The sequence below is a fragment of the Cuculus canorus genome, chromosome Z (assembly GCF_017976375.1).
Source record: "Cuculus canorus isolate bCucCan1 chromosome Z, bCucCan1.pri, whole genome shotgun sequence".
Classification (NCBI taxonomy): Eukaryota; Metazoa; Chordata; class Aves; order Cuculiformes; family Cuculidae; genus Cuculus; species Cuculus canorus.
In genome coordinates, this window is record NC_071441.1 from 42,458,936 (window position 1) to 42,477,418 (window position 18,483).

Sequence of the window (18,483 nt, forward strand, 5' to 3'; positions counted from 1 at the left end):
CATCTGCCAAACGGGCCTCTGTTTAATTCACCTTTGGATCGACTGCCTGTGCTGTAATGCCCTTCATGAAGACTGGTGTTTGTGGAAGAGGCAATGCTAGCTATAACCCCACGTGTGACACTTGCAAAGGGTGGCAGTAGTGCTCAGCATGCCAGCACCTCTAGAGATATAGCACAGCCTCTTGCTGCTGGTGTAGAAGCAGTGTTATGACTTCATCCTTGCAAATTCATGCCCACTGGGCCCTGCTTTTAGAGCTGGATTGAAAATTTGACATAGCTGTTATTTTCATCTGTTCGACTTTTCCTTTAGAGTATGCAAGTAAACACATCAGGTGATGGGATTAGAGATAACATTGATTACTCACACACATAGGGCCTAAGTTATGTTCATGGAAATGAATGGACAGGATTCTGCTGGCTTCAACAGGGGGTTAAGTCAGCCTGGAAGGTATGTGGAACACCAACACTGGAAAACATCTTCAAAGTGCTATCATCTTATGAACAGTTTTAATCTCTTTTTCCTTTTCCCTCATTATCATTTCTTCTGGGCTATTTAGTAGAAAAAATAGCAGTGTGCAGTCACAGCAGGTGTTTTCTGATATACACACGTATTGGAGTGTATTTGAGAATGTGGCTGTTTGTATTTTGTTGACAGAGCCTGCTCACTCTATGCCTAGCATTAGTCATTTTCCGTCCTGTTTGAGCTAAAGTTCCTCATGCAGTGAAACAGACTCAGATGGCATCATCTGGAAATGCCAGGTTACTCCAGTGAGACCGTGCAAGGAGGTGAATTCCTGCTCTGTATTTCATAGCAGTATTGCAGCATGCCAAGAAGATAAGAAGAGAATGGAAGTGGATTGAGAAGATGGGGATTCCAGCATAAAATGAGGAGAAAACTATTCTGCATCAGGAGGCTGGTTTAGGGTCTCTTTGGCTTTTTCTCCCCTTGGGACAAAGGTCATAAAACTCATATTAAGCAGCTCTAATCATGAAGATCAGATGAAGTCATTGCACTCCCTTCTTTCTTGCCAGGAAGAAGAATGACCCTTAGGTGAGATCTGGCTCCACTGAGCCTTTGCAGTAAGACCCCCAGTAGTGACGGCAGGTTATATGGGTGGCTGCTGCTGGAAAACATGCCTTTCTTCTTTCTCACTTCAATTCTCATGTGTTAGTAGTATAGTCTGGAGAAATGTTCTTATGGTAAATAGAAGTGAGGGATCATAACATTGAAATCATTTTGGGACATATATTCTATCCTCACATCCTCAACATAGCTTCTTGAAAGCTTGTTTTCCTCTGTTCTTTTGTGATTAAATGAAAAAGATATCTGTTAAGTGCACATCTGGAGAAAGGAAATCCCATCCTAAATTTTACTGGATTAATGGCAATCCAAAAACCACTGGAAACAATGGGAAGGCTCCTGGTGACTTTAGTGAGCTTTCAGTTCAAGGTCTAACTGTCTGATGTTCTGAATAATACCTGTGATTATTTGTGTATCTCTTTTCCCTGATCATAATCTCTGCTCCTTGCTGTTGAGTCAGGAGGAGCAATGCAGCAATTTGAAGGACTTATCTAGTGAGATAGTAGCCTCGCTGTAAAGCTGTACATCTTGCTCTCTGCAGTTCTTGAATCAACCTCAAGTGATCACGTGGAGTAAATGTACTAAACAGTCCCATGAGATTTTTTTTTGTTCAGTATTTAATACAGACCTTTAAACTATTTATGTTCTTGCCAATAACCCTGTTGATTTTGCTGCAATGTGGAGAGAGTAGAGATGGTGGCCTTTCTGTCTTTTGCCTGTGCTAATATCTTGCACCTTATTTTCCAGGAATGGAAAGCTGACAAAAAGCCAACCCTGCTCCAACTGATGGCAGCTTTGACTTATTTTTCTTGTGTGCAAATGACAGAAGCAAACTCCAAGCAATGGAGGATCAGACCCCAATGCAAGGTATTCCGAAACTGATCTTTTTATATTCTTTTGGAAAAATCCATTTTACAGTTTGCATCTAGCTTAGAATGCTTGCATCATACCATACTTAGTTTGGAAACTGTTCTCTGTGATCATTAATTGCTCCCCGGAGTGACTTCCCAGGTAATCAAATAGTAGTATCTTTTTGCACTTCAGAGATGCTAGTCTTCCTTTTATTAAGTGCTTTGCATTTCTAACATGATATTCATCCTCACTGACTGGGTGCTTTCCTCCAACTAAGAGACCAGTGACTGAAAACTGGTAAGTGGTTAAAACAGTACCTCAAGTATGTTGTAATTTTTCTTCTTACCTTGAGCCAGATATATTCCTGTCTCTCCTCCTTGGGGCAGTATATTGACTGTGATAACAGGAAGGCTTATAAAATCATTGCAAGGTATGGAGCAATTACTGCATGCTGCTTAAAATTTTTCACCTGAACCTCTTGGGTCTGAATCCAACACCCAGTAAATCCAGTAGGAATCTTTGCACGGTCTGTAAAGATAGTTTGATCAGGCTTACCGTAAAGTCACTGTTTCAGAGATGAACAGTAACATCTCCCAGTATATCCAGAGTGAAATACGACTTTATGTGTCTGCATTAATCCAAGTTCTTTTAAGATTTCATGTATTGCACCTCTTTCTCTAAGGACGCTAATGAATCAGGCAACATCAATAGCAAAAATGCAGAGAAATGCCATCAATGCCTCAATCACATCCCTCCCATCCTGGAGAATCCCTCCCATCCTGGAGTCTTCTGTTATCTCTCTGTGGAAACAGAAGTGGAAGCAAGGATGTTGGAAGACAAATTTGTTTCCTGTGGGACTTTTTTGAAGAAGGTCTGATAATTTCAGAGTGGTCAGAATCTCACTTCTAAAACCTCTCAACTCTGGTGTTTGAACACCTGTAAACCTGAAAGTGGCAGGCTCTGCCTCTTTGCTTAAAAAGCTAATGACCGTAGAGCCCCCCTTCCTCCTGCAGCTGTCTCTATCATGAGACTAAGGAAGGAACAACAACAACAATAAAAGGATGATGGCAGTTTGTTTCTTACCAGAGGAAGTCTACTTCATGACTGACTCACAGGACTAATTATCTGTCAAATTGTCTCTGTGTGTAAGAACAGTCCGCATTTCCTTTCCTCAGCCTGAATTCATTATGGTTCTTACTAAGCTGGTCATTACTTCAAGAGGATTTCTTTATTTTTTCATGGGTTCTTGATGCTTTGAGAGGGATCTGATTCTTGGAGTGAGTTTTAAAATCCCATCATTTTGCAAGGCCAAATATTTCACAAAAACTTCCAGGAATAGTCTAGCTGCAATAGTCAGACCACTGGTTATTTTCATGCTGATTTTGATGGAGTCCTACTGGAAATGAATTAAGTTGATGGCAAAATCTCCAAAATGTAGTTAGGCTGTTGGATCAGACTGTGACACAAGATGGAACATTTTCTTCCTAATCTATGTTAGCTCTCTGTATATACAGTACATACTGAAGTCTGCCTACCAGATTTCTAATGCTATTTTGGAAACTTGTTGAAAAAACAGAAGGAAAAACAATGCTGACTTTTTTTCCCCTTTACCCACCCTTGAAAACAGAACTTGAAAAAAATTCCTTAAAATGTGACATTTCGAACAAAATTCACTTTACTCTTTGTTGGTAATGTAGCCAAGAGCATTGTTTATAGCCATCAAGGCATTATTATTGCATAAAACCACAGATGATGTGCAGGTGGCCTCCACAAGTTGTGTCCATAGGTGTCATTAAAAGATTATCTTTTTTTCTCTTTAAGATCTTGGCTTAAAGATTTGTCTCCATCCTAAATCAAACAACAGGGTAGAAAAGAGAACCTTAACATTTTCCAGCTCACTTCATCTTTTTATCTGATTCTTTAAAGAACTTTTGGATGGGTGATCTGTCATTTGTCATTCACCACTTGTAGTTTGCTTTTTTATTTTCTTCCAAGATATGTCATCAAAGAGGGATGGGGTTAAAATGTACTGTGAAATAACATCATAGATTGCAAGGCCAACATTGCCTAGCTTCTTGCGTGACACAAGCAAGAGAATAGCACTCAGGATCCTGTGCTTCAAGCCTGCATTTATCTTCACCCTGTGGTAGTGAATTACAGTAGATAGTGACAGCAATCAAAGGTGAAGAGAATCATCTTTATTTCCATTGCTCTGCAGGGTGGAATCCAGAAATGTTTCTCTTTGCACTGAAGAGCTTTCTATCAGGCACTCTGTGTGTTTAAGTAAATAGAAGGAGGTTTGCCTTCTAAAGTCTGTGCAAAATCATTCAAACTTGAGATCACTCCAAGGCATGGAATGAAAAGGGGTCACATACGCCGTACCTTAAGCCACAGAAAGGAATGTGACCAATGAATCGGCCATGAGATGACCTTAGCACCTTAGAAACACCAAAACCATGGAAAAGACTATGAGTAGCCAAACCATTGCCTCTTCATTTAGCAAATCTGAACAACAAGTTGTTTCACAGGTTTTCTCATACCAGACCTAGTTAGAATGGACTTGGGTGAGAGAGTCAGCAATAGTGGAAGTGAGCAGCAGATGAGACTACCTTCAAGAGAAAACAATACTTTGAGATAAAATATATCATGTTTTTATGGTGTCTAAAGACAATTATCAGGTGCTAATTTCATCTCTGCAATGAATTTCTAAGGTGAATAGATGTTGTCTACTTAAGTGATGAAAAAATCACTTAAGAAGTCTTACCTCCTTTGCTTCCAGGATTAGTTTTGCTAGGTGCAAACATGGAGGACTTAACACTTAAATCAAATGTGAATTTGGAAGTGTAGCTTTATGAATAAGTCACTTTTTATCCAGAAATTTTCTCAAAGGTGCAATCGTACTGGGAGGTGTTTAAAAAGCAGCTGGACATACAAGCTGAATCTTATGTTGGCAGTGCTCAAACTATGTGTCACAGTTACTAGCTTTGCATCAAAGGAAGAGAGACTATTCAGGACAGAGAGGTAAGAAAGAAAACCTGCATCCAAGATAAACTCATGGGAGGTCATTAGCGAGGCAGGATATAACTACCTTAGCTGGAGTCAGAGCAGGACACAGCTGGTGGTGTTGGTACACGTGTGAAAAATGCAATGGAATCCAAAGGTATATATGCTCCTGTGTGCACTTATCATCTCAGTGTGAACAATATACCTGACTGAGAAACAGAAGGGGATTGAGAGAAGGGGAAAGACATCAAATATAATTCTAATTTTTTTCTGTTCCCTTTGCTAGCTGTATTTCATAAAAGGAGCTTTTACATGCCAACAGTATGTTTAAAGTATATGCAAACATGGCATGCCCTTTGCATGCCCTCAGAACAGCTGAGTGCACAAGTGCAGACTTGCATTTAGCAGACATAGTATGGCACTTTCAGCTCTCTTTTGTTTCAAATCCTGTTCCACAGTAGTTTAGACAGCATTTTTAGAAGTCCCCTGAGCATCCTGTTGATAATGGGACCCCAGGAGAACAGCCCTACCCTGACTCCACTGGAGAGGAAAAAAGGTAGCTATTATTTAGCATGCAAAAAGTAACAGGTAAGTCAAATCTTCTGCTGATGTTTCTCCAGCAGCTGAGTTACAGTAGTGAGGGCCTGACTAGGAGTACCTCCATTGTGTTAAAGCCAGTAAAGTAGTTCTGGTTTACATCAGCTGGGGATCTGACCATCTGCCTCCAATACCATGGCTGTACCCTTAAAAATAACCCAAACAAACAACAGAGAGTCTGCTTGAGCCTGGTGTGTTTTTTCCGACAGTTCATAAATTAATTTTACTGGCTGCCCAACACAGATCACCTGCTATGTTAAAAGAACAAAGAAATGAGCTTGAAGACTGCTAAAAAAAACATGAAGAAAGCATGGGAAAAAGCCTAACATCTGACTGACTTCCTTGGTAAGGGGCAACTTTGCTGCACAAACAGAGGAAGCAGCCTTTCTTGCTAACTTCTCACTTTGATAAAGGTCATATCACTACCTAGCCTGCCAACTTTGCATTCTGTCTGACCAAAGACAGATATGCTCCTCGCCAGTATCAGTGCATCCAGAAGGAGGAGTGGGTTTGGTTCTTCAGCCAGCTGCTAAATTGTTCAAGACAGATTTTACGATTTGACTCTCTGAATAAATTCAGAATTTTTATATTACTTATATTTCTACGTGAAACACACGTTCCTGATCTTCAGTTCTCTTTTACTGAGATCATCATTCCCTCAGAAGTGGATACAAATCCAAGTGGATACCAAGACTTTCTGTTTGGCCTATAGTACCTCTACCTGTTTATGGGCAGGTTTTCAGACCATCACTAAGGAACACATTGAAAAATACACCTTGAAATAGACGTTGGAGAAAATTAACCACATAGAAATAATTTCATTAAGTTCTGGTTGTTATTCCTGAATAAAATGAAGTTGTTAAGCAAACAACTGAATTTGCCAGCTCAGAGGTCTCAGCACAGAACCTGAGTGAAAGTTAGTCACATTTCTGGTCGATTAGGAGATGAGACACATCCTGCAAAAGGAGGGGGAAGATCTGTCCAGATCTTGACCGAGGCCAGGTTAAAAAGAAGAGTCTTACAGAGTACAAAGGATGTCTGATCTCATAAGATCTCTCATGGCTTCAACTTTAAAAAGAAACTGCAGGATCATCCTAACATATGATGTTAGGATGTTAACAAGAGTATTGAAGGAGCTGGCGGATGTCCTTTCCAAACCCCTATCCATCATCTTCCAGAGGTCCTGGCTGACTGGGGAAGTTCCACTAGACTGGAGGCTGGCTGATGTTGTGCCCATATACAAGAAGGGTTGCAGAGAGGATCCGGGGAACTACAGGCCTGTCAGTCTCACCTCAGTGACAGGGAAAGTCATGGAACAGGTAATCTTGAGTGCTATCGTGAAGCACATGCAAGAGAACTGGGTGATCAGGCCCAGTCAGCATGGGTTTACAAAAGGCAGATCTTGCCAAACTAACCTGATCACCTTCTATGACAAAATCACTCGATTACTGGATGGGGGAAAGGCTGTGGATGTAGTCTTCTTGGACTTCAGTAAAGCCTTTGACACAGTTTCTCACAGCATTCTGCTTCAGAAACTGTCAGCCTCTGGCCTGGACAGGTGCACACTCTCCTGGGTTGAAAACTGGTTGGATGGCCGGGCCCAGAGAGTGGTGGTCAATGGAGTTAACTCCAGCTGGAGGCCAGTCACAAGTGGAGTTCCTCAGGGCTCAGTACTGGGTCCAGCTCTGTTCAATGTCTTTATCAATGACCTGGATGAAGGCATTGAGTGCACCGTCAGCAAGTTTGCAGATGACACTAAGCTGGGAGGAAGTGTCAATCTGCTGGAGGGTAGGGAGGCTCTGCAAAGGGATCTGAACAGGCTGGACTGCTGGGCCGAGACCAATGGCATGAGGTTTAACAAGGCCAAATGCCGGGTTCTGCACTTGGGGCACAACAACCCTATGCAGCGCTACAGACTGGGGGAAGAATGGCTGGAGAGCTGCACGGAAGAGAAGGACCTGGGGGTGCTGGTTGACAGCCGACTGAACATGAGCCAGCAGTGTGCCCAGGTGGCCAAGAAGGCCAATGGCATCTTGGCTTGTATCAGAAATGGGGTCACCAGCAGGTCCAGGGAGGTTATTCTCCCTCTGTACTCGGCACTGGTGAGACCGCACCTCGAATACTGTGTTCAGTTCTGGACCCCTCACCACAAGAAGGATGTTGAGGCTCTGGAGCGTGTCCAGAGAAGAGCAACAAAGCTGGTGAGGGGGCTGGAGAACAAGTCTTACGAGGAGCAGCTGAGAGCGCTGGGGTTATTTAGCCTGGAGAAGAGGAGGCTGAGGGGAGACCTTATTACTCTCTACAACTACCTGAAAGGAGGTTGTGGAGAGGAGGGAGCTGGCCTCTTCTCCCAAGTGACAGGGGACAGGACAAGAGGGAATGGCCTGAAGCTCTGTCAGGGGAGGTTCAGGTTGGATATCAGAAAAAAATTCTTCACAGTAAGAGTCATTGGGTACTGGAACAGGCTGCCCAGGGAGGTGGTCGAGTCGCCTTCCCTGGAGGTGTTTAAGGAACGGGTGGATGAAGTGCTTAGGGACATGGTTTAGAGAGTGTTAGGAATGGTTGGACTCGATGATCCAATGGGTCCTTTCCAACCTTGTGATTCTGTGATTCTGTGATTCTGTATGGATGTTAACATGGTTAGTATGTTCAACACACTAAGAAATGAGCCCCTGGCTATCAGTTCCAATTTGAAGTTTATCACTGTAGCCAGTGAAAAGAGCCCTTCACCTCTCCAGTTTGCAGATATGCATGTTCAGCACACCTTTTGGAGGCACCTTTTTTGGAGGGAACACTACTGTAACAAGAAAACACCAGCATAACTCACGGGGGGGGGGGGGTGTGCTTAATTTTAAAGTGTGTGTAGGGCAAACATGCACGAGACCGACACTTTCTTCTTTCTGCCACCTTATTCTACATTGCTGAAGAAGAAGGTGTTGATCAACATGTGCTGAAGATGACCATTTTTGGTAGTTCTCGATCAAAGCAAGGAGAACACAACTTCACCTCCGGAACCAAATGAAAACTTAGCAATACATGGACATTCCTGGAACTGGCTCTGCCAAGTAGTAGAGGACACCTCTGCTGCTGGTGTTTGGTTTTAGTTTTTTTGTGATCTTTATCTTTACAGAGTGTATTAGGAGTTAGAGAGGTGAGATGCAGATGCTTATAAATAAAGGCCAGAGGTGTCTTGTTATGACCTACGGTCCCATTGCTTCAGAAAATGTTGAGCCTGCTCTGGTCACAGAAATCAGACAGAATGATTTTAAGGGCTGTGGATTGGTTATGCTTTTATTTCAGATGCATTAATGGAAGCCTTTTTTGTAACTAATGTTAAAAAGCACGTTGTCTATTTTTATGGTAGAAAATATATTTGTCAATTGTAGTTCTTGTGTGTTGCAATAAGCATGATCTCTGCTTCTAGAGTGCATGAATCATTATATTTATCACTAATCTGTGCTGAAGTGGAACATAATTTCTTTATTTTCCAGCATTTTCAGTCCTGCTGAAGCTATGCTTAGCCTGAACTGCAGCTCAGCGTCCAAGCTTCACTCTTAATAAATGGAAGGGAACCTTAAATATGGGTCCAGGTATGAATGTGTTCCTCTACTCATTCGCATCCCATTTCCCTCAAGAAAAAACATCCTTGGAGCTTACTGTTAGTTTGTGTCTGTCATATTTCACTGCAATTAATATTTTGGAGGGGTTATTCTTTTCTGGAATTGAAGTGTCTTACACCAAAGAAAAATAAGGCCTTTCTTTACAGCACCATTACATCTTAGAGATCGTTCCTCCAGGCTTTCTTATTTGTAAAAGTCAATCCTAGACTGGATGGATCATTGCAGGAATGAGAGAAGAGTTTAACACCATTAAAGTTGTTTTCTCCCTGCCAAGATTCCTCTCAAAAGCTCTTTTTACTGTCAGTAACTCTGCTGGTATCATGTTAGAGACTGGCAAGACTGAAGTTCTGGCAGTTTTATGTCAGTGCACTCTGTACTAGCTCTTGATGAGTCTCTGTATCATCCATTGGCATTTACGCTATTATCCTGCCCATTTTCCACCTTGTCTTTTTATGGGATATTTGCCCCAGGTCTTTTGATTGCATTTCTGCCTCACTGCAGGATCGTTACTGGCTGATCCCAATGCAGAAGTTGTAACTGACCTATAGTAAGTGACAGATGAAGAAATGGGCTGATAGGAACCTCACCAAGTTCAGCAAAAGCAAATACAAAACCCTGTGCCACAAGTGGGACAAACTCACACACAAGATGAGGCTGGATATAGAGAAAGCTGCATGGGGAAGAAGGATGGGCAGCTGGTCTCTCCTAGGAGCTACATGCTGACAGGGTGCAAGGACACAGCTTGCAAAAAGCGATGGCAGAGCTCTCTGGGACAGTGCCCTGACTGAGGAACAGGTTGCCCAGAGAGGCCATGAGATCTTTGTCCTGTGTAAGAGTTCGCTCAGGCTGGCCCTGCTTTGTGTGGGGTGGACTGGAGACTGCTTGAGGTCCAGCCTGATCCACTCTGTGACTCCTGGCTCAAGTATAGACAGAGCTTATAGGTGGCACCACTGATTATTTCTGCGATTTTTTTATCTGAGAGACCTTTTTTTCAGCCTAATCTATTTCTTGAAATAAAGTATCTTATAGTGTTTTTCACTTAGAAGCCTTTAACTTAGTGAGGCTTTCCTTGAGTATAAAAGCAGTGGGAGAGTTGTATTTTTCAAGGAATCCCACTTGAATGACAGACAATATGCTTGCACACTTGTGAAATGTGGTTACTCAAAGTTCCTTCATTTACTGCTGTCAGTCCTGTGGTGATCTTGTACTCATGTGGCTCCCTTGTGGCTCCCCTGAGCTTCCTCCTGGCATTCACAGCACTGACTGCCACAAAGCCCACCATGGAATTAGAGTTGAGATAATTTTGTAGCCTAGGGATAATCTGAAAAAAGGACTCCTACTTGTGAGAAAGGCCATTCCAGTGTCCAAGGTGCATCATTTGTATTAATCGACAAGGTAAGGGAATAGAAAGATTTCTTCACACCTTTCTTGCTGTGGATTTCTTTCAACTAAGCCATTTTATTTTTGTTTCTGAGGGACAGGGAGAAGATACTGTATCTTTTGTTTCAAGGCCTTAGGGTTAGAACTTCATCTTTAGCTGTCTTTAGTTTGCTACATCAAAGTAGGCAGTAAGAAATTAAAACCACCAGGATAACACAATAAAAAAGAACAAGCCATTCAGAAAAAAAAAAAAAAGAGAAAGGAAAAAAAAAAATCAATATTTTGTCTTTTAGGTCTCCAGTGAGAAATACTTGTGTAGAAAAGACAGAAGGGAAAACACAAAAATGGGCTTCTCCTGCCCTAATTGCAACTACAAGTATGTTGAGTGTGCATTTGAAAGACAGAGGTAAGTAGTGCTTGTAAACAGCAGCAAAGCTAGTGAAACAGGACAATAGCCAAGGGTCACCGTAGCCATACCTAGCTTGCAGAAACCTTATTTGAGGAAGAGAACCAATATAGCCCTGTAGGTATAATTGTTATCTCCTGCTGGATGTCCTTGCTGCATTTTATATGAAGCTTGATTATATAAATGGGTTGCATATTCTGGAAACACTTCAACGTGTGGGAAAAATAGATGGAGAACGGGCTGATGCCTGGATTTCACTCAAAGTAAAAAGCAGCTGTTCCGAGTTCTGAGCTGCTACAAGTAGACCTGCCCTAGATGTGCCCTCAAGCAGATTTTGGAGGCATGGTGCTGAAGTCTTAACTGGGCTTCATATGGTCTGTTCCCCACAAAATGTTTAGTATCTAGAGGCAGAATAGCAGGCACATTTTGAAACTTCCTGTGTTTGTATTTAGGGACATATTTTCTGTCCATTTAGTGGATACAGACACTCTCCTTTATTGACATTGTGGAGTGAAGGGTAACTGCTGTACCTTACCAGCCAAAATAAAATAGAACTACCATCTTAGGAATATTGCCTCTGAGCGTAAAAACTGAGTAACACAGGCTGGGCAGCAAGTTGTTTAATATACAGGAAAAGGTGTACAGGTTAAAGAATATTCAGATAAATTTGATATGTTCAAGTCAGCAGGGCCTGATGAAATTTACCCCGGAGTACTTAAGGAACTAGCTAAAGTGATCTCTGAAATATTAGCAATTATCTTTGAGAGCTCATGGAGGGTGGGTGAGGTACCAGAGAACAGGTGAAAGGCAAACACAATATTTATCTTTAGAAAGGGGAAACAGGAAGACCCAGGGAATTATAGGCCAATCAGCCTGACTGAAACTAAGAAAAATGCAGAAGCAAATTATTGAATAATCACTATGTAAACATCTAGAGGAGAATAAGATGCTAAGAAACAGCCGGCATGGGTTTGTCAAGACCAAAACACATCAAAGCAACCTTATTTCCTTCTTTCATTGGGTAACTGCCCCAGTGGATAAGGGAGAAGTAGCAGAAGTGGATAGATTTTTACTTGAGCGAAGCTTTTGACATACATCAGCACAACTTTTTTGTAAGTAAATAGGAGGAATATGGCTTTGATGAAATTCTGTGATGAATGAAAAACTATTTGAAAAATTTGGCTTATTGGTAAAGCAGTTATCCATGGTTTGTTGACAAACTGGTAAAACATATCAAATAAGATGCCACAGAAGTTTCTCTTAGGTTCAGTATTGTTCAATATTTTCAGCTTTGATGATCGAATATGAAGAAAACTTTTGAAAACTGCATGTGATACTGAATTAGGAGGGGCTGCAACCACTTTAGAGAGTAGGTTTTGAATACAAAATGAGCTTGATAAATTGAAGGAAGAGTCTGAAATCAGTTGGATGAGTTGCTGAGGGGCATGGTTTAGGCAGTGTTAGGAATGGTTGGACTCGATGACTCAGTGGGTCCCTTCCAACCTAGTGATTCTATGATTCTATGATGAAATTCAATGAAGACAAATGCAAAGTATCATTTCTGAGGAAGAAAAAAATCAAATGCACAAGTATTAAATGGGAAACAACTAGTTTGGGAGCAATTTTCAGAAAAATGGCCTAGCACAGACCACAAAAAAAATTAAATGCAGAAATGTGAAAATGACCAAAGAGTAAATTCCATGCTGTCTGAATTAATAGTAATGTTGTGAATAATTGAGAAGTAACTATTTAATTCTGCCCTGGGTAGTAGGGCCTGACCTAGGAATATTACGCTTGTGTCCAACAGTGATGAAACATTTTAAAGTATAGACAATTTGCAAATAATTCCCCTTTTGAAAGGAGAAAGAATAAAGCTTAGAAAATATCTTCTACTACCAGGAAAAACTGAATTAACTTACTTCTTTTTTCTAGGAAAGGAAAGAGGCATAATGGTCATAAAGTATGGGAAAATGTTACACAAAAATTTTATAGAGGAAAGGACACCTACTCTGCTTGTCTAGAAACAGGTGGAGTAAGCTGAAGCAAGAGATACGCAGATTAGATAGAATTCAGATAGATGCTCTGGCTGTGGGGATGTTATAGCACTGGAACAGGGCTTCTAAGAATATTCTGGAATCCTTGTTTCAAATCCTGAAAATAGGTCAGACAGACATCTGTCAGTGACATGAAACAGATGCCCTCTTGAGAGCACTTTTACTTTCACATTTCTACAGTAATACACCTCAGTCAAGACAAATAGTCCCATGAATGAAATAAGCAAGAATTGCATACACACACAGAGACATGCATTTTCCCCAAAACTCCCACCCTTCCCTTGAAAAACCATTTTAAAATTGTTGTACACTTTCACACAATCTTCTACTCTCATTTTCACCTGCCTTTGCCTTGAAACAAGGGCAACAGTCATTAGTGATTCCATACTTATATAAAAGATTATGAAGCTAAGCAGGGCTGCCTTCTACTCTAACATCCAATCCAGCACATTGACTTTTCTGGGCTGGCTTTACAACTGTGTAAAAGCAAGACCTAAAACCATTAAAAAGCGCCTTTTTCAAAGTGTTTGCTGCAAGCTGCTCTAAGAAGTGCTTTTTTCTTTTGATCTTTGTACTTTTGATGAAGCTACACAATCTGAGAATGATGTTTTATAAATACGTCTTCTCCCTTTTAATGATAATCACAGGACAAACTGCATGGTACTTCTGTGAGGTTTTATTGGCATTATTTTGAACCAGTGTGTTATTTATGGGACCATCCAAGACACAATGCACAAACCACACGGTATCTTCATGTTATGTTTTCTGTGTGAGCCACACGCGTCTTAAAACATAGCCTTGAAATATTTAGTGAGATGTAGGATGTTCTTTTAAGGCTGTAAGTCCAGAAATCTTAGCCATCAAATGTTGATCTGTATGAAGTCTGTGAAAAGAAAAAACACTGTTTTAAATGACTGATTTACACTATCCAACTGAAATTTGACTGCAAGATTTGCACACTGCATTGCAGGGGATGCTACTCCAAAGTGACACTCAAAGAGCTGAATGTTTTCTCCTCCTTGACATGCTTGCCTTTGTGATGATACCTGTGTCAAATAAATTTGGGAAACCCTTTGTTAAAGGCTGAGAGGTGGTGCTTACGGGTAAAGAATTGCTTGCCTTTCTCTGAAACTGAGATTCTTTCTTTTGCATCCCTGTGAAACACTCTGTTACAGATATAAAGGACGTTAGATTTTGCATAGGTGGTGGTGGAATGAATGTACTTGCTTTCAGTTTGGGGATTTAGACTTCCTCACAGATCTCGGGACTAAGAAAAGAAATTTACTTTCATGGAGAAGGAACATTTCCCAGGTAAACTGGTCAGTAGGTAACTGCATTTGAATAGTGTCAGCTCTCAGTTCCTCCAGGGTCCAGGCTGTGTGGTTGAGTGTTCCCATGCACCCAAAGTAATCCCAGTTAGCTTGAGCTAGGTTCAAGCATCGTGCTAAGACTGCATTCATGTTGTGCTGTGCTTCATGGATGCCTGTTTTGCTCTCATCCTGTTCTTATTCACATATGTTTTTACATACATTCTTTAGCTTTACCTGAGTTTTAACTGTCTCCTATTACCTTTGCAATTGAGAGTTTGTCAAATCCAAGCACTTCAGTGCCAGCAGGACTTTATGTACCAGTTAATTTTTACTTGAAGAATACTTCGAGACTTTACTGATGCTATGTACAAAACCAAATTACTGACCTCTCCATGTAGTATACTTGGGCTAGTAGGAAGATATACCACTACTCACATTTATAGTGATGTCTACCATGCGTAACTGCTAAGAGGGCATTTTGGGGTAGAAGGTTTTAGAAGGTCACTGGTAATGCTGTCATTAACTTGCTAGTGAAGAGATATCACCATACTTAGAGCCACTTTTACCCCCGCTTTCTGTAACCTGATAGGTTTAAAACTTTCATTAGCTACCACAAACTAAAGATTTGTGGTAGCCTGGAACGAAAAGTGTTCTTCTTATCGCTTGCAAAAGGTATTATTAAAGATAAAATAAAACTTCCTGGATTTAAATATAGGCTGGACTAAATTGGCAGGTTTCAGTAAGCATGCCTGCTTAGCAATAGAGACAATGCTGAGTGAACTTTACAGAAGAGGAAAACCCCTAAATAAATAAAAAATAATTTCTGAAATGCTGCCAAAAATTAATGTATTTTTTTCTCTTCTATGGTACATGGTCGTCCTTGCTTTCCATCTCAATGATTTGGGGACATCTTCTTGGAAGATGTTTTTCTGAATCTGAAACACATCTACAGCCTTTTCCATGCTAAAAATATCAAACACAGAAGTTGAACAGAAAACGTAACAGAAAGAAAAAAAAAAAACAGTCCAAGATTAGCTCAATTTCGGACCAGATTACTATATTTTACAGAATTAAAGCTGGATTCACAAAATAACTTAGGCAGGCAGGCAGCAGCCCTGGGCTAGAAGACCAAGACTGTGCACATGACAAACACCCAATCAACCGAAACCTGTGCGGGATTTGCTGCTCCAGCTGGATCCCTGGAAGTCAATAGGGCCTCACAGAATTTATCAAAGGGTACTTAAAGAGCTGGTTGATGTCATAGTAAGACCTCTCTAAGGGATTTTTCAATGCTCTTGGGAATCTGGAGAGATACCTGTTGACTGGAAGCTGGCAAATGTTGTCCCAGTCTTCAAGAAGGGCAACAGGAGTGACCCCAGTAACTACAGACCTGTTAAGTCTCACTTCAGTGCCTGGAAAGATGATGGAGATTATTATTCTGGGAGCTACTGAAAAACACCTGAAAGAAAACAGTCATTGGTCCCAGCCAGCACAGGTTTATAAAGGGAAGGTCCTGTGTTACAGACTTTATTTCCTTCTCTGACAAGGTTACCCACCTATCTGACTGAGGAAAACCAGCTGACGTAATCTTTCTGGATTTCAGCAACACCTTTGATATTGTTGCTCACGTCTCCTCCTGAACAAAATGAGCAGCATACAGCTGGATAAACATATCCCAGTGCAGTGGGTGAACAGTTGGCTGACGGGTTGGGCTCAAAGGATGATATTGAATGGGCTTACATGGGGCTGGCAACCAGTCACTAGCCGGGTTCTGCAGGGATCCATCTTAGAGCCAGTACTCTTTAATATCTTCATAAATGGCTTGGGTGCAGTACTTGAATGATTACCAAGTTTCATGATGGCAGAAAACTAGGAGGAGCTGTTGACACTCTTGAGGGCAAAGAGGCTCTGCAGAAGGATTAGACAAGCTGGAGAGCTCAGCAATCACAACCACATGAAGCTTAACAAGGGCAAGTGTTGAGTTTTGCACCTGGGACATGGCAAGCCTAGGAAATACATGCAGACTGGAGAGCAAGAGGCTGGATAACAGCCCTGCGGAAAGTAATCTGGGCGTTCTGGTGGATGGCAAGTTGAGCATGAGCCAGCAGTGTGCCCTGGCAACCAAGTGGGCCAATTCTGGTCAGGAGTGCATCAAGCACAGCACTGCTAGCCAGAGGAGGAAGGTGATTGTCCTGCTCTACTCCACGCTGGTGCAGCCCCACCTTTAGTATTGTGCGCAGTTTTGGGCACAACAGTATAAAAAGGATATCAACCTACTGGAGAGTGTCCAGAAGAGGGCCACAAAGTGGGTGAAGGGTCTAGAGAGAAAGCTGTATGCGGGATGGCTGAAGACACTTCGTCTGTTCAGCCTGGAGGAGTCTGAGGGGGGACATCATTGCAGTCTATACCTTCGTCTCAGGGGAAGGAAGAGGAGCAGATACTGATCTCTTCTCTCTGGTGACCAATGATAGGCCCTGAGGGAATGGCAGGAAGATGTGCCAGGAGAGGTTTATGCTGGAAATTAGGAAAAGGTTCTTCACTCAGAGGGTGGTGGAGCAGTGGAACAGGCTCCCCAGGGAAGTTAGTCATGGTGCCAAGCCTAACAATATTCAAGAAGCATTTGGACAATGCACTCAAGACACATGATGTAAATTTTGGGGTTGTCCTACACAGGGACAGGAGCTAGGACTCAATAATACTTGTGGGTATCTTCCAATTGAGGTGATTCTGTGATTCTGAGTAATCCTTAGGAGATCAATCACCTGGTCAGATGGTCCTCACAGAAGCGATACAGCATAGCGATCCCTCATCATAGATATTGCACATCTTCAATTGTAAGTATTACGTTGGCTAAGGCCCAAGATCTCTTCTTATCTCTAGCGTTGGAGGGAAGAGGTTAAGTCCCTTTCTGAAGTCTCTGAAATGATCTCACTGAGGCTTAGTCTTCACTTGGCTTTCACATCTATCTCCCTATGGTGGATCCAATTGCTAGGAGACAGTCATCCAGATGTTGCAAGGTTGTGTATGAAAAAAAAAGGCAAAACTGGTGTGCATGCAGCAGCCCAATTTGTGGCTTGCTTGCCAGTATGGCTTAATGCAAATATTAATACATCCACTGAAGTGACTGTATCAGTAAGAGCAGACTTTGTTACTAGGTGCAGCCCACCTGTGATATATATATGTTTACATATATATATATATATACACACACTATCATGGTGATATATTTTAATGAGAACTTTATCATGACCAGCTGGTGTTGTTTGGAATAAATTACATTAATAATGTGGCTGAATTTTCAGTATAAGACCAAATAATGACAGTTGTAATCCTGCAACATAATGTGGAATCAACAGTTTAGTGGACTGACACTCCCACCTTAGGCAAGTTTCTGACTTTGCCTGGTGCATCACCCTCCTTCTCCAAAATGAGATTTAACCCTTCCTCCTCCACATATGACTAGGTTGCAAAGTTGTAGTCTCCTGGCACTAAGGAGAAACACTGAGATATCTGACAGCAAGGTGTATATTAACACTTCAGGCAGTACTTCTATTATGAGGCCAGCAGGCTGACAGTTCCTTGCTATCTGATACCTCTGTGCTCTATCTCCCTGCTTTGGGGGATCCAAACTTGTGCTGCATTGAGCTGCATGGCAGAGGTGGTGGAAGTCACAGCACTCCTCTCCTTTTCCTGCTGGCCTGCAGCTGCAGAGTGGGAGAGGCAAGCTGTGGTTTCTTTGTGCTGCAGGACAGAGGGTCCAAGAGCCCCAGTGAGGTACTCAGGCAGAGATTTGCATAACGCTGGCAGTGTTGCCAAACTCCATAGCAGAAAGCCTCCATTTCTGGTAATGCAAAGCACAGGGTACTTGCCACAAGACAACAAGGCGACAAGCTTTTTGTGACCACATAGGACTTCTGTGCTGTGCGCTTCTTGCCTAATATCAAAGAAAACCTCCACCAGCATGGACAGATTTCACTAATTTTGTTAAATAATCTCTTTCGGCGACATCCAGCAGCAGGACAGTGAGTACTGCAGCGGGGTGACAACTTGTGGCAGCGGGGCGCTTCCCAGAGCCAGAGAAAGCCCAGGAAAACCCAGGCGGGAGTGGGGCGGGCGGCTCTGGGTTCCTGACAACCGGAAGCGGCCGTTCCCGCGCGGTGCCTGACGGGAGGGGCCGGTCC

The 18,483-nt window shown here is 42.0% G+C and overlaps 1 long non-coding RNA gene across 1 annotated transcript; it reads left to right on the plus strand.

Annotated features, from left to right (window-relative positions):
* Positions 1-1,830: 1,830 nt before the first annotated feature.
* LOC128850517 (uncharacterized) lies at positions 1,831-14,002 on the plus strand. Its single transcript, XR_008447933.1, has 3 exons — positions 1,831-1,947; positions 9,024-9,122; positions 10,826-14,002. It is a non-coding gene; the product is annotated as an uncharacterized LOC128850517 (long non-coding RNA).
* The last annotated feature ends 4,481 nt before the right edge of the window (positions 14,003-18,483 follow it).